Source organism: Diceros bicornis, chromosome 11 (assembly GCF_020826845.1).
Source record: "Diceros bicornis minor isolate mBicDic1 chromosome 11, mDicBic1.mat.cur, whole genome shotgun sequence".
Classification (NCBI taxonomy): domain Eukaryota; kingdom Metazoa; phylum Chordata; class Mammalia; order Perissodactyla; family Rhinocerotidae; genus Diceros; species Diceros bicornis.
Window position 1 is genome coordinate 25230144 of NC_080750.1, and position 7309 is coordinate 25237452.

Below are 7309 nucleotides of genomic sequence, written 5' to 3' on the forward strand. Positions count from 1 at the left end.
TATATGAGTCATTTGAACTCATTTCACCATGGAGCACAAATGGAAGAGTGGGTAGACTAGTAAAAAAGCCTTTGATGAACAAACAAAATGAGTAGGCTCTGGACTTGCAGTTATCTTTTCCAATTTTTTACTTTGAAATACTATTTGACCTCTCTAAACTGTCCTTTTCGTTTTAAAAATTAGGACTAACAATATCTATCCTGCCAAATACAGAGTATTTATGAGACTATAATGAAGAAATGCATGTAAAATTAGTGAAAGTTACAAAGAATCAAGTTAATAAAGATACAAACTTGAAATATGTTTTGAGAACAGATCTGAAGTTAAAATTATGTTTCTTTGTAGTTTTCAGATACTTAATGCAGTGTTATGTACTTTACAGTTAATTATCCATTAAATGAGCAAATAAAGTGTGTGTTGCACTTAAGAACTAAGTTATTCATTTAAAATAAATTCTTTAAACAGTTATACATATATTTATTTTTCACTCTTTTTTTTTTATGAAACACTTCATGAATTTGTCTGTCATCCTTGCGCAGGAGCCATGCTAATCTTCTCTGAATTATTCCAATTTTAGTATATGTGCTGCTGAAGTGAGCACTTTACTTTTTAACAAATATTTTCCTGTGCTACTGTAAGCAAGCTCTGTACTAAATTTGGTGAAAATGGAAATGCATAACTTAATGCCTCAATGAGCTCGCAGATTGGTGGGAATAAAGAAATACATACAACTTAATCTGATCCAGCATATTAAGTGTCATAAATGCACACCATAAATGCTATGGAAAAATAGATGAGAGAAGTAATAATTCTTTTGGGGAATATTGTAAAATGAATAACAGAAAAGATTATACAGTCATGCATTGCTTAATGACAGGGATACATTCTGGGAAATGTGTCGTATGGCAATTTTGCCATTGTGCAAACATCATAGAGTGTACTTACACAAACCAAAATGGTATGGCCTGCTACACACCTAGGCCATATGGTACTAATCTTGTGGGACCTCTGTCGTATATGTGGTTCGTTATTGACTGAAACGTTGTTATGTGGTGTATGTAATGCATATTTGAACTGGAACTTAAATGAAATGCTAAGGGGAGGAAAGGTGACAACAGGAAACATTTCAAAATAATAGCAGTTACATGACACTTACTCTATACCAGACAACATTTTTTTTGTGTGTGGTGAGGAAGATTGGCCCTTTGCTAACATCTGTTGCCAATCCTCCTCTCTTTGCTTGAGGAAGACTGGCCCTGGGCTAACGTCTGTGGCAATCTTCCTCTATTTTTTATGTGAGTCACCACCACAGCATGGCTTGATGAGTGGTACGGGTCCGTGCATGGGATCCAAACCTGTGAACCCCGGGCTGCTGAAGCAGAGCACGCTGAACTTAACCACTAGGCCACCGGGCCAGCCCCTACCAGACAACATTTTAAGTGCTTTGTATTTGTGGAGTGGTTTCATTCCCACAACATAAGAAGTCAGATGTAATCTTACCTATAAAGTTAGTGTTAATCTTACTCTTTTAAAATAGGAGGAAACAGCCTTATAGAGGTAAGGTGACTTTCCCAACAGCACATACCAAATTAGTAGCAGAGCTGGGATTTAAGCTCAAGCAGTCTCTTACTACCATCCAACTACTTAACCTCTATCTTACACTGCCACGTTTGAGCATGTCAACAATTTTCACAAGTTGAAAAATGGGAATAAGCATTCCACCCAGAGGAAATGGCATGAGCAAAGGCACCACCCAATTAGACCCCAGGGAGGACACATATTCTAGTTACTAGTGAATTGAGCACGGGGTAGAAAGGCAGTCATATAATACACTCCTACCTCATACACAGAAAGGATGAGCTAATTAAACCAATATGACCCTTTTATCTTGCTGTAGTCAGTCAGATGGTATTCATTGCAACCTCAGTCATTGCCTTTGAGAAATATTTTATCATCATCAGTCTTGAGCAGGACTTCAATAGATACATACTTTCTATATGAACAGAAAAAACCGTATCTGGAAAAGTGTTTACTCGGCCTTCCCCAATTGTGAGAATGGAAGGAATTGGAATTTATACTATCATTACACATTCAGGATGATCAATGTGAACCTTCTATTAATACAGGGAAAGAAAATAGCCAGGCACAAAGTACAAACAGTAGCATAATTTTCATAAGTGAAGGAAAATTATAATAATGTATTATATGTACACATATATTTTATATGAAAAGATTTTATTTAAAACTAATATTATGTCACCTTAGTTCTTACATGGTAATAAGACATCAAAAAATTATAAATCACATATATAGTAACCAACATACTTTCACACTCTATTCTTAACAGAGTTTCATAAAAACAGGTTAAGAAAAGATTATAGGAACTCAGTAGTTTCCATGGTTTCAGAGTCAAGCTAATGATTTCAGGATCAAATTAATAGGTATGAAATTTCACAGATTCTTGAAAACTACAATGGCAATGAGATATTGATTAAATATATGCATCTGGCTGGAAACAATTTCAGAATTCAAAATAATAAAATATTGGTGTTCCAGTAAATCTTCAAACATTATCTCCATTCTCTAAAATGTAGCTTATAGGGACTGTAATAATGTTTTAAAAAATAAAATATGGTCATTCCTTGGTATCTGCGGGTGATTGGTTCCAGGACCCCCCATGGATACCAAAAATCTGCTGATGCTCAGGTCTCTTAGTTTGCCCTCCATACCCATGGGTTCCACGTCTGCAGACCAACCTCAGACTGTAAACATAGTATAGTCACCGTTGCTTAACGACAGGGATACATTCTGAGAAATGTGTTGTCATTAGGCGATTTTGTTGCTGTGCAAACATCCTTGAGTACACTGAAGAAGAACAAAATTTGCGACCCCAAAATGTGTCTCTTTAACATGAGGATTATTTTAGGCTGATTATTTTTAAGAAACAAGAGACTCAGAAAGTTTTTCTTATTACCTCTCGCTTACCTGCCTAAATGAATTCAGATAAAAATCCTGTCTCATGGGGCTGGCCCAGTGAGGTAGTGGTTGGGTTCGTGCACTCCACTTCGGTGGCCCAGGGTTCGTGGGTTTGAACCCTGGGCAAAGACCAATGCACCGCTCATCAGCCGTGCTGTGGCGTCATCCCACATACAAAATGGAGGAAAATGGGCACGGATCCTAGCTCAGAGCCAATCTTCCTCAGCAAAAAGAGGAAGATTGGCAACAGATATTAGCTCAGGACCAATCTTCCTCACCAAAAAAAAAAAAAAAAACCTGTCTCAGGAAGTGAGCTATCACCTTAGCATAACATGAACTAGGAGGTAGACAGGGAGGAATCTAGTAAAGCCTGTTTGTTGGGCTCCCTTCTGTGTTCTGCTGTTTCTTCATGGTAAAACAAACATGTTTTCTGAACTTCACTCTTTCCACCTACCCATGAATCATCTTCCTTCCCATTGAAGTCCCCTGATTTTCCCCAGCCGCAACATCTTCTTTTATCCTTAGCTGAGGATGGTATTTAAGGTAAGAGCTTTGGCCATTTTCGCGAGTTACTCTGTTTCCTTGGGTTTCTCCTATGTATACATGTTATTAAATTTTTGTTTTTCTCCTGTTAATCTGTCTCATGTCAATTTAATTCTTAGGACAGCAAGGAGAACCTAGAAGGGTAAAGGAAAATTTCTTCCTCCCTTACAGTAGTTACACAAACCTAGATGGTAGCCTACTTTACACCTAGGCTGTAAAGTACTAATCTTATGGGACCATCATCACATATGTGATCTGTGGTTGACTGAAACATCACTATGAGGTACATGACTGTATGTGATCTGAGGCTGGTTGAATCCACTGATGCGGAACCTGGGGATACAGAGGACTGACTGTGAGTATTGCCTAATCATTGGAAAGCTTCAAGGAGTAACTTGAATCTGATAAACATTGAAACATCCCCAAGGATGGCAAACTCATGCATTCTTTCATTGTCTCCCGGAGAAAATTTCAAAGTATTCATAACTCACTTAATTTAATACAAAATGTTATATTAATTTATTCATTCTACCTTTTTTTAAGAACATTAATGTGAAAAGTTCTGTGGAGAAATAAAAACATAAGGTTTTTATCTTCAAGTATCTCTCAGTTTAATGAAACTGATACACACATATTTGCAATGTAAAATAGGTGCTAACACAAGAGCAAAAAAGGTTAATTACATATACTCAGAATTCAAGTTATTAATCCTAATTAACACAAATAGGCTAAGATAAATCTTTAGAAAAAATTTTTTAGATGTATAGGCATATATTAATAACTAGAAACTTCCTATTACCTATTTTCTGTAAATATGGTTTAGTTATGTACCCTTAAAGAATTTAATAAGAATGATAAATATGGCCTCACATTTATTTACTACTTTAAAATTGGCTAATGAGTTTAAAACACATGACCTCTTTGGATACTCACAAAAGCTGTGTGAGGCAGTCACAAATTGTTAGTGCAGTTAGCCAGAGAAATTGTGGCTCAGAGAGGATGATACATTAACAAAGCTGAGCAGCTGAAATGAAAGCATGGAATCTCTGATTCTTAATCTAATTTTTTTTCTCCACACATTGTATCTTCTTCCAGGTAGAGCTTGGTGAATCAAATATCTATGGAAAATGAGAGAAGTCTACTGTTTTTCAAGCATCTCTCTCAAATGTGTAGTATCCTGCAAAACCTAGAATATGGATATTATTTTTGTTTAATAATTTATTAATTTATCAAAAATATGTATTGATTGCCTGTCAATCAATGTGCCGAGTAGAGTGCTGCAATGCTGTGAGTGGTGACCGTGACCATCTTCAGGGAGCTTATGTCTTGTGGGGAAATACTATATGAAACCGATGGTTACGTTTTGAACTGTCGATGTCCATATAACAGGACAGTACATTTTATTTCCCCTGGGGACATCAAGAAGGCCTTATGAGGAAGTAAAACTTATGCTGAGACTTCGCAGAGTCACCTAGTTTTGCTATTTGGTTCTCCACTTTTAAACCAGAAACGGCTTTCATAAACTTGACTAAAGAGTAGTCATGAGTTATTTTGTTTCAAACAAAATCTTGGTACTTTACAACAACTTTTAATGTTTTTAAAACTTTGCATACACAGTGGTAAAATCATGTTTCCAAAACAATTTTGACAATTTGTTTGTCAATCAAATATTTGACCTTTTCAAAGCACAATATAATTGACAGCTTCCTGGAATGTTCCACTCTCTGACTGAGCCAATGTGGATGGACTATAGAGGTCTCGACACAGCTTTGTCTAGTGTGGAAAACTTGATTGTCGTTTTGGTAATCTTATGAGATGTGCAACAATTCGGTGGAAATATGTGACCATATAAGAAAGTAGAAGGGAAAATAAAATAACTCTGAATGTGAAACATGAAAATCAATTATTTTAATTAATCTACAGAAATACACACACCCTTTTTTTTCAACTAGAGAAATTCAGGGGCAAATAAATTTAAAAACTCAAACAAATTCTTTTCATGAGCTATTGACATTCTTCTATTGGTCATAGCACATATTTGAACATATTTTATAATGTTTACACATTGTCCTTATATTTTACTTATTTTGGGGCTATATGTACTAGACCATAAATGCGTTTAGCACAGTGACAGTACAACCTGCAACGTCTACCTGCTGACGCTATATTCTCAGCCAATAATTGTTATACTGAAAAATATAACTGAATATTTTAACTGCTAATTCTGAATAAATTTCGGTACTAGATATTTGATCAAAATTTATTCACCGTTCTGTAAGTTCCAGCCTTTCACCTTGGCAGCTGGCAAAAGAAAGTGCTACTAGGTTTAACTGCTTCTTTCCCATCATGCAGAACCACTTCTTCAAGCATATCAACCATAAAGCACTTATAATTTTTCAGAGCAAATGCATTGCACTGGGAGAGTTTGAGATGCCACAATAGCATTTTTTTCTTTACATGGAGGTTATGTTGAATTCTGTAAAGAATCCTGAAGCTTTGCAATTCCTTTGCCCAGTAGAGGGAATTGAGGGGCTGTGGCTAAATATACGTATAATAATTGTTCTATGCTAATGTCAGAGAGGACAGTTCCACATTGAAAAGGATATTTGAGCTGAGTTTGATCTTAGTTCTTTTTATAGATCGTCATTGATTTGGTTCTGAAGCAATTGCTTGACAAGGACATAGAAAATCATAAAGGAGAAGCTTAGCTATTGACAGTCTAAAGACACTTCTGATAACTGGTCAGAAATATGATCAAGGGCGCTTTGGGTTGCTTTAATCACTCTGTGTGGGTTTCTGAATTACACTAATGATGGTCCCATTCATGTGTTATTAAGCCTCATTTTACACAGACAAGTGCATGCCAGGAATGTAATGACATTTAAGCCAAAATATTATATTAGTTATATTTTCTACTTCTATTTTATATTATTTGTAGTTGGCAACCAGCTTTAAAACTGTGTAAAATTTATATTTCTAATGTTTTTAGGGACTGCCTTAAGCATCAAATCTAAGAAACAAAACTCATATAAATTAATACTGCTTTTCTTATAAGTTGATCAATCCAAATAGGATAGATTAAACCCAATAGCATTATTAAATATCTGGCACTGTTATTTTGAACATCCTTAACCAGAAAACCTTTCTTTATGGTTGCATATTTTATTAATCAAGATAATAATTCCTAGTTGCTGTGAAGAACAGCCACAAAATCTCAGTGAATTAATACAGTAAAAGCCTATTTCTCACTTACATCACGGTCCAACACGGTTAAGGTGTGTCTACAATGCTGTTCTCCAAAAAGGATCCAGAGACTCAGGTTACTTGCATCTTGAGGCTTCATCATCCCCTAGGTCTGCCTCAGAATGATCCACTGGATCCTCTGTCTACAGTTAGCAATGAGCAATGACAGCCTATGACAGAAAGTAAAGAATGTATTATGGCCCAATCTATGAGGTAAATTCCTCTATCCACAGTCCTTCGGCCCAGTCACAGAGCAAGTAAGGAGTCACAAGAAGACTGCACTTATGGATATTGTTGTCTCCCATATGCCCAGAATAAAGAAATGGATTAGTGAGAAATCACCCAATCTCTGTCACACATATTATCTATTTAGGTAGCTTCTCCCCATTTTTTAACCAGGAAACATGGCTTCAAGTTTATTCACTCAATGAATATTATAAATAAGCCAAGCAAATACAGTTCTAAACAATATGCTAGGTGCTAGGGTTACAACTGAATAATGTCAATGAGGTCTCTTGCCCTCAAGGAGCCTATATTTTAGCGTAGG

The 7309-nt window shown here is 35.9% G+C and overlaps 1 non-coding gene across 1 annotated transcript; it reads right to left on the bottom strand.

Annotated features, from left to right (window-relative positions):
* Positions 1–494: 494 nt before the first annotated feature.
* Positions 495–601, bottom strand: LOC131411624 (U6 spliceosomal RNA). The gene has a single exon (XR_009221609.1). It is a non-coding gene; the product is annotated as a U6 spliceosomal RNA (small nuclear RNA).
* Between the last annotated feature and the right edge of the window lie 6708 nt (positions 602–7309).